This window comes from Oncorhynchus nerka, linkage group LG17 (genome assembly GCF_034236695.1).
Source record: "Oncorhynchus nerka isolate Pitt River linkage group LG17, Oner_Uvic_2.0, whole genome shotgun sequence".
Classification (NCBI taxonomy): Eukaryota; Metazoa; Chordata; class Actinopteri; order Salmoniformes; family Salmonidae; genus Oncorhynchus; species Oncorhynchus nerka.
Genome location: NC_088412.1, coordinates 52,651,468 through 52,661,377, shown reverse-complemented (window position 1 = coordinate 52,661,377; position 9,910 = coordinate 52,651,468). Strand labels below are relative to the sequence as shown.

Genomic DNA, 9,910 nt, shown 5'->3' with positions numbered 1-9,910 from the left:
GTACATGACCATCTGATCATTTATCACTCCAGTGTTAATCTGCAAAATTGTAATTATTCGCCTACCTCCTCATGCCTTTTGCACACAATGTATATAGACTACCCTTTTTTTTTTTTTTTTCCTACTGTGTTATTGACTTGTTAATTGTTTACTCCATGTGTAACTCTGTGTTGTCTGTTCACACTGCTATGCTTTATCTTGGCCAGGTCGCAGTTGCAAATGAGAACTTGTTCTCAACTAGCCTACCTGGTTAAGTAAAGGTGAAATATATATATTTTTTAAAATCATCTATTGCACACCTTACATACATCTTAGGGCTAGGCCCCTTTTTATTCTCAATTTCCGCTTGAATGACATGCCCAAAGTAAACTGCCTGTAGATCAGGCCCTGAAGTCAGGATATGCATATAATTGGTACCATTGGAAAGAAAAGCCATTGAAGGTTGTAGGAATGTTAATTCTTATGGATCATTGGGACGCTAACGTCTCACCTCGACAACATCCGGGGAAATTGCAGTGCGCGAAATTCAAATGACAGAAATCGTAATATGAAACATTCATGAAAATACAAGTACCATTTAACATCTTAACTTCTTGTTAAAACTTCTTAGGGATAGGGGGCAGCATTTCCACTTTTGGATAAATAGCGTGCACAATTTCAACTTCCTGCTACTCATGCCAGGAATATATTATATGCATATGATTCGTAGGTGTGGATTTCTAAAACTGATTCAATCATGTCTGTGACTATAACAGAACGTACGTAGCAGGCAAAACCCAGAGGAAAAACTGTTCAGAATTATTATTATTTTTTCCTCTGACCGTTCCCTCTATTGTCTTTGCCAAGGGAAATTTGATAGCGACCATTTTACAGTTCCTACGACTTCCACAAGATGTCACCAGTCTTTGGAATTGGGTTGAAGTTAATCATTGGTGAAACGAAGAAGAGGCACATCCTGGAACAACGTTACACTGTTGATAGTTAGAGGGAAAATGGTGCATGTTTTGTTTACTTGCTTTATTGGATACAGATTGCCCCGTCTACAATTTGATCGATTATTAACGTTTAAAAATACCTAAAGTTGTATTACAAAAGTAGTTTGAAATATTTTGGCAAAGTTTATAGGCAACTTTTGAAATGTTTTGTAGTGACGTTGTGTTTTGGAAAGCTGTTTTTTTTCCGGATCAAACCTGCTTTATAAATGGACATTTTGGGTAGACATGGACGGAATTAATCGAAAAAAAGGACCAATTGTGATGTTTATGGAACATATTGGAGTGCCAACAAAGAAGCTCGTCAAAAGTAATGCATGTTTTATATTTTATTTCAGCGTTTTGTGTAGCGCCTGCTACGCTAGTTCTTTTGTTTACAACTGGTTCAGGTGGTTCAGGTGGGTGCATGCTATCAGATAATAGCTTCTCATGCTTTCGCCGAAAAGCATTTAAAAAATCTGACATGTTGGCTGGATTCACAACGAGTGTAGCTTTAATTGAGTACCCTGCATGTGTGATTTAATGAAAGTTTGAGTTTTATAGCGTTTTATTTGAATTTGGCGCTCTGCATTTTCCGAGGCTATTGGCCACTTGAGACGCTAGCGTCTCACTATCCCCAAGAGGTTAATCCAGCCGTTTTGTCAATTTTCAAAAAGGCTTTACGGCGAAAGCACACCGTGCAATTATCTGAGGACAGCGCCCCGCACACAAAAGCATTACATACATTTTCCAACCAAGCAGAGAAGTCACGAAAGTCAGAAATAGCAATAAAATAAATCACTTACTTTGAAGATCTTCATCTGGTTGCAATCACAAGGGTCCCAGCTACATAACAAACAGTCCTTTTGTTCGATAAAGTCCTTCTTTATATCCCAAAAAGTCTGTTTCATTGGCGCGCTAGACTCAGTAATCCACCGGTTTCCCTCGTTCAAAATGCATACAAATGAATCCCGTAAGTTACCAATAAACTTCTTCCAAACATATCAAACAACGTTTATAATCAATCCTCAGGTACTAATATGTAAATAAATGATAACATTTTAGACAGAGAATACCGGAGACCATTACCGGAGATAAATAACGAAGTACGCACACTCACCGGAACACACTACTGCCAAAATGGGAGCCACTTACTAAAACTACAAATTCTAGCTCATTTTTCAAAAGACAAGCCTGAATATCTTTCTAAAGACTGTTGACATCTAGTGGAAGCCATAGGAACTGTAATCTGGGAGATTTTCATTTTATATTCCCATTGACAGCCATAGTAATCAAGGGTGAGCTGGGGAAAAAATTCTGGATGGATTGTCCTCGGGTTTACACCTGCCATATCAGTTGTGTTATACTCACAGACATTATTCAGTTTTGGAAACTTTGGAGTGTTTTCTATCCAATAGTACATTATATGCATATCCTAGCTTCTGGGCCTGAGTAACAGGCAGTTTACTTTGGGCACCTCATTCATCCAAACTTCAGAATACTGCCCCCTAGCCTGAAGAAGTTTACATAATGTAGGAGAATATAACACAGTAGATATGGAAGGAGGGAATACAAAGAAAAACCAACCAGAAACCAACCATCCTCTTAGAAAGGCAAGTAAAAGGTCATATTGAATATATGTGCACTGAGTTTAATTCCTATGGCTTCCACAGGGTCAGCAGTCTATGTTCAAGTTTTCAGGCTTGTAACTTCAAAAACGAAGAAGACATATCAGTTTTAGTACAGGGACACAGTCTTGGAAATTCGGGTATTCGTGCTCACGCCCTGATGACAGTACACACCTTTTTGGGATATAAAGAAGTATTTTATCAAACAAAACGTCCTCCAGTTTCACCGGAAGTTGTCCCCTAAGAAGTCAAAAACCAAAGGTCCTTGGGCAGTTCTATCTCTTGACACATAAAAAGATTTTGATAGACTAGAATGGTCATATCTTTGGTCAGTTTTGGAACATATGGTACCAATTTCATTAATACGATTACAATACTATATGCAAATCCCTTAGCCATAGTAATACCAGGCAATACCTGCTCTGCTCCATTCGGAATAAGTAGAAGTAGCAGGAGAGGTGAACCCATTTCACCCATTGCTAGCTAGCTACATTAGTTGGCTAGCTAGCTACAGTAGTTTTATTTAACTAACGTTATCTAGCTAGCCACTGTAACTGTTATTGTAGCTTTCTGTTTGTATGTAGCTTGCACGTCAATGTCATCCCTCGAGGAGATTTTCTTTTATCTTTCCAAGCAAGCGAGGTACTACGAAGGCACCACTTATCTCAACAAGAGTTGCAACACTCAGAGAAATTCACAATTCAGGCTAATGTTAAGCAGTTAACTTCTATTAGATAACTGGATGGATTTAGCTACAGTTGAAGTCAGAAGTTTACATACACCTTAGCCAAATACATTTAAACTCAGTTTTTCACAAATCCTGGCATTTAATCCTAGTAAAAATGCCCTGTTTTAGGTCAGTTAGGATCACCACTTTATTTTAAGAATGTGGAATGTCAGAATAATAGTAGAGAGAATGATTTATTTCAGCTTTCATTTCATTCACCAAATGCCCAGTGGGTCAGAAGTTTACATACACTCAATTAGTCCTTTGCTGTTGTGCTGAGATTGATTTGCGCTCTTCACATCAAAGTACGTTCATCTCTAGGAGACAGAATGCGTCTCCTTCCTGAGCAGTGTGATAGCTGTGTGGTCCCATGGTGTTTATACTTGCATACTATTGTTTGTACAGATGAACATGGTACCTTCAGGCATTTAGAAATTGCTCCCAAGGATGAACCAGTCTTTTGAGGGTCTACAATTCTTCTTGGCTGATTTCTTTTAATTTCCCCATGATATCAAGCAAAGACGCACTGAGTTTGAAGGTTGGCCTTGAAATACATCCACAGGTACACCTCCAATTGACTCAAATTATGTCAATTAGCCTTTCAGAAGCTTCTAAAGCCATGACATCATTTTAAGGGAATTTTCCAAGCTGTTTATAGGCACAGTCAACTTAGTGTATATAATTTATGACCAACTCTTATTGTGATACAGTTTATTTTTTATTTATTTGATTTCACCTTTATTTAACCAGGTAGGCTAGTTGAGAACAAGTTCTCATTTGCAACTGAGACCTGGCCAAGATAAAGCATAGCAGTGTGAGCAGACAACACAGAGTTACACATGGAGTAAACAATTAACAAGTCAATAACACAGTGGAAAAAAAGAGAGTCTATATACATTGTGTGCAAAAGGCATGAGGAGGTAGGCGAATAATTACAATTTTGCAGATTAACACTGGAGTGATAAATGATCAGATGGTCATGTACAGGTAGAGATATTGGTGTGCAAAAGAGCAGAAAAGTAAATAAATAAAAACAGTATGGGGATGAGGTAGGTAAAAATGGGTGGGCTATTTACCGATAGACTATGTACAGCTGCAGCGATCGGTTAGCTGCTCAGATAGCAGATGTTTGAAGTTGGTGAGAGAGATAAAAGTCTCCAACTTCAGCGATTTTTGCAATTCGTTCCAGTCACAGGCAGCAGAGAACTGGAACGAAAGGCGGCCAAATGAGGTGTTGGCTTTAGGGATGATCAGTGAATTATAAGTGATATAATCTGTCTGAAAAATGACTTGTGTCATGCACAAAGTAGATGTCCTAACCAACTTGACAAAACTATAGTTTGTTATTAATAAGACATTTGTGACGTGGTTGAAAAATGAGTTTGAATGACTCCAACCTAAGTGTATGTAAACTTCTGACTTCAACTGTACCTACAGGGGAAGAATGGCCAGCCACACGGGAGGGTGATTTTTACTAAGGAGAAGAAAGAGGCAGTGCTGACCGAGATGCATGCTGGCCATTTCGGAGTGAAGCGCATGATTGCCAAAATCTACCTATGCGTCTTCTGACGGGAAAATGTCCAGGAGGTGGACAGCTGGGCAAGTGAAATAATCTTTTGTTTATCAATCACATTCTATTATATCTGAAACTATTGAGATAAGAATGAATGTCATATAAGAGAGCACACAATGTTTAAATTTGTCACTTTATGCTTTAACCTCTTAAGTCGACCCTCTACTTTTTTGAACATTCTGTTAAAAATCGCGCAACATTTCAGCGCCCTGCTACTCATGCCAGGAATATAGTATATGCATTTGCTTAGTCTGTGTGGATAGAAAACACTCAGACGTTTATAAAACTGGTTAAATCACTGCTGTGGCTTTACCAGAACGGCATTTACATCGAAAAGCACAGGAAAAACTGATCACTGAAAATGGGAAAATATATCCATGCGCTACTTGTACCCATTGATAAAGGTGAACCACAATTAATTGACTGAGGTTGCAGTACCTACAGCTTCCACACGGTGTCTAGAGTCTTGTCATTTCCCTTCAAGTTTTTTCTTGGTCAAACACATGCAGGGCACCGTATCTCCTATGGTCTAGGACCGGATATTTTCGTTGAGTTTCTAGCCGGACATTTTTCCAGACGGACAGCTAATGATCTTTACATCGCCTCCTGATGAATTTTATCGCTTATTAACGTTTACTAATACCTAAAGTTGCATTACAAACGTATTTCGAAGTGTTTTGTGAAAGTTTATCGTCGACTTTTTAAATTTTAAAAAATGACGTTACGTTTTGAAACTATGTTTTTTTCGTTTATCACACAGTCTACATATAACGATATCTAGGCTTTATATGGACCGATTTAATCGAAATAAAGACCCAAATAGTGTTTATGGGACATCTAGGAGTGCCAACAAAGAAGATGGTGAAAGGTAATGAATGTTTTCTATTTTATTGTGCGGTTTGTGTAACGCCGAAATGCTAATTATTTTGTTTACGTCCCCTGTGGGTCTTTTTGGGTGTTACATGCTATCAGATAATAGCTTCTCATGCTTTCGCCGAAAAGCATTTTAAAAATCTGACTTGTTGCCTGGATTCACAACGAGTGTAGCTTTAATTCGATACCCTGCATGTGTATTTTAATGAACTTTTGAGTTTTAACTAATACTATTAGCATTTAGCGTAGCGCATTTGCATTTCCAGAGCTCTAGTTGGGACGCAAGCGTCCCGAGTAGAAGCAACAGGTTAAAGGTCAGTACCCTGTCTAGCCTGCCAGATGTTTGAGAGGGTGAAGACTGTGGCACCGTAGTTGAAGCCCATCAAAGTTGTTTCACCATGGCACATGATCACATGATCTCTAAGTGACCACATCAGAGTTCAATATTGTGGAATGTGTGTGTGTGTCAGTATCCTTACAAATGTGAACATCTGCAGACTGTATGACACAGATACGGTAAGAATAAAGTAATCTTCCCTCTAACACTTTAAATGTTAGGGGTGGACCTCATCGGACCCTTCACAAAATCCAAGAATGGCAACAGCTGGTGTCTGACGGCAACCAATCACTTTACCAAGTGGGTGGAGGCAATTGCCATTCAGGTCAGTAAAGTAAGAGTATGTGCTTAACTCTAAATTCCCTCATGTAACCCATTAAAAAGGTGGCTTGAAACCAAAAATAGATTTACATTTTGTATGATACCCATCAAGGGAGAGACTGGCAAGGCCATCTCCAAGGCAATAATGGACATCTTCAATACCCATATTTCTCCTGAGGTCATCTTGAGTGACCGAAGTCAAGAATGCTGGAACAAGGTATGGATGCTATAGGTTATATTCTCCAATTCTCCAGAATGCTGGAACAAGGTATGGATGCTATAGGTTATATTCTCCAATTCTCCAGAATGCTGGAACAAGGTATGGATGCTATAGGTTATATTCTCCAATTCTCCAGAATGCTGGAACAAGGTATGGATGCTATAGGTTATATTCTCCAATTCTCCAGTGTCCAATTGTTTGTTTAATTAATTTTATACCGTTTGTTTTTGTTTTTCCATGGTACATGATCAGACATATTTCAATATCTTACATTGTAAATAGATGGCTTTCCTACCCCCTCCCACAGGTTTGGTGAATGGACCAACGAGACCGTCAAGACTGCCTTGATTGGTACCAGGAAGTGTGGGAGAACAACCTGAAGGTAATTCTTTTTGCACACAACAACAACATCCAGGCCTCCACTGAGTACAGACAGGAGCCGCAGCTGTTGACTGAGGTAAACAATGCAATTGTATCTACAATTATTGCTGTTTTTGTATAACATACATTCAGATTCCTGAAACCCCACCTGATGTGGTGGTATGTCACGCCCTGACCTTAGAGAGCCGTTTTATTTCTCTATTTGGTTAGGTCATGGTGTGATGTGGGGTGGGCATTCTATTTTTTTGTTTTCTATGTTTCTTTATTTCTATGTTTTGGCCGGGTAAGGTTCTCAATCAGGGACAGCTGTCTATCGTTGTCTCTGATTGGGAATCATACTTAGATAGCCATTTTCCATCCTTTCAGTGGGGATAGTTAACTTTTTTTGTTGTGGCACTTAGCCCTGTAAGCGGCACAGTTGTTGGCAACATAATTAAAAAAACATTTTTTTTTTAAATGTAAATTAAATTAAAATAAAATAAAATAAAAACACACACACACACACACACAACAAACAAACAACTGTACATTCACCATGCTGCACTTTGGTCTACGTCCAACGGCACCCATGACATGGAAGTTGTCGAACCAGATCACAGTGCTTTCAAGGACCAACTTCAGGCACGGACTGAGAAGGATGTGGAGGTTTTTGACCAGATAAAAAGTATTGTCCTCTGTTCATTTATTTTCTTGCCCTCCAAGAGATATGTAAGAAATGTATTTATAATATGAAATATAATTGCATGTATTCCTGTTACTAATCAAGGTGAACATGGACAAGGCGCAGGAGAAACAGAAGGACAGCTACCGGAGCAGAATCAAGAAGGGTCCCAAGTGCTACGACATCCGGGTGACTTACTTGGTTTGGAAGAAGGACGAAAGAAAGGCGAGACCTGGGAATACCTCGCTGCTCTTTCGCTCCTAGTTGGGGTCACCATCTGTTAAGGTGAAAATAAGAAATCTCGATAATAACTGTTTGCATTTGCACACAAAATAACCTGAAGCTAGTTTGATTTTCACTAACACTGATATTTTTCTCTGTCTTCCTAGGATTACCGCGGTGGAAGCCAACAATCTACTCCAGCTTGAGCAGTTGGACGGTCGACCACTGAATGCACTGACGCCCTACACTTCAGTGAAGCCCAATAGACAAAGTATGATCATCTTAGGTTGATATTTGAAAAAGCAAGAAAGTGTATATATGCTGAGCTTTTAAAAATATCCTCTTCAATTTACCTCTCCAAATAACTTTCCAAATAACTTAAGACCATCAACTGTCCAAGCCCCCCAGGAGGTATCCCACCCACCAGAACCAGTTAGGTCGGATCAGTCTGATTCTCTGTGCTCTGAGTCGGTGGGGAACCAGCTTGAGGTAGGCTAAATGTGCACTAATCCATGACATTATCTCACAGCAAAGTGTAACCTGTTTGCTTGTTTACATCCATGTCTCCTGTTCCTTTTAACTCTGCTCCTGTTCTCCAGGACCTAGTGGTTCTGTCCAACAGCCAGATGTGGATCCACCTGATGTCCTCAATTACCAACCAACTTTTCATTACATGAACTGTACACCCTATTCACCCACAACTGTGGCCATGCACACCTCCAACTCAATCATCAAGTTTGCAGATGACACAACAGTAGTGGGCTTGATTACAAACATCGACGAGACTGCCTACAGGGAGGAGGTGATGGCACTTGGAGTGGGGTGTCAGGAAACTCAACTTCAACAAAGGAGATGATCGTGGTCTTCAGGAAACAGCAGAGGGAGCACCCCCCTATCCACATCGAAGGGACAGCAGTGGAGAAGGTGGAAGGTTTTATGTTCCTTCGCGTACACATCACAGACCAACTTAAATGGTCCACTCACACAGACAGTGTGGTGAAGAAGGCGCAACAGCGCCTCTTCAACCTCAGGCGGCTGAAGAAATTTGGCATGTCACCTAAACCCTGACAATTTTTACAGATGCACTATCGAGAACAACCTGTCAGGCTGTATCACAGCCTGGTATGGCAATTGCACCGCCCTCATCTGCAAGGCTCTCCAGAGGGTGGCACGGTCTGCACAATGCATCACCGGGGGCAAACTACCTGCCCTCCATGACACCTTCATCACCCGATGTCCAAAAAAATCATCACGGACATCATATTAGGTAGTTGTTGGGGAATTGTTAGATATTACTGCACTGTCGGCACTAGAAGCACAAGCATTTTGCTACATTCGCATTAACATCTGCCAACCATGTGTATGTGACAAATACAATTTGATTACATCTACAGCTAGTGTTATTGTGAAGTCCTCATCTGCTAAGAAGGTATTCTTGCATGATCATACTGTGAACATGTGATACAGTTGAACTAAAAACACAAGCACTGCAAACTCTTTGCAAAGTCCAGGCACTGCTCCTTTCATTGTGCTGTCTCCCTCTTCAAGGCCCTCTTCCGAGACTGGCTGCCTGTTGAGAACAAGAGACAGGCAGAACCTCTCACCCACACAACAACCACCTCAATATTCCAGACATCGATGTTCAGTATTTTAATCTATGATTGCCATGTGATTGTACAAAAAGAATCTGAAAATAAACTGTACCAAAAAAATCTACGTTGATGTATTATTAAAATATGAAATATTTCAGGTTGGTTTTCACAGCTGTTTTACAAGGTGTTCATTACTGTAAGTTGTAAGGGATACTTTGATGGTATTCATTGTATCATAGGATCTACAATAGAAACATGTGTTCAACCACAACGGTGTACTAATGAGCTATGAGAAATAATTAATCATAATTTAGGACTACTGAAATTATATTATTTCAGTGTAGGGAAGGGCAAGTGAAAATAAAAACATGACAGCCAGACAAGCCTGTGTCTGAATCAAACTA

At 39.8% G+C, this 9,910-nt stretch overlaps 1 long non-coding RNA gene across 2 annotated transcripts; it reads left to right on the top strand.

Annotated features, from left to right (window-relative positions):
- Nucleotides 1-5,952: 5,952 nt before the first annotated feature.
- On the top strand, nt 5,953-9,612 carry LOC115145534 (uncharacterized). 2 transcript variants are annotated; one of them, XR_003865984.2, is made up of 5 exons: nt 5,953-6,647; nt 6,958-7,032; nt 7,798-7,977; nt 8,082-8,403; nt 8,514-9,612. It is a non-coding gene; the product is annotated as an uncharacterized LOC115145534 (long non-coding RNA). The 2 variants fall into 2 exon arrangements; XR_010459384.1 differs by having other exon boundaries at nt 8,082-9,612.
- Nucleotides 9,613-9,910: the final 298 nt, after the last annotated feature.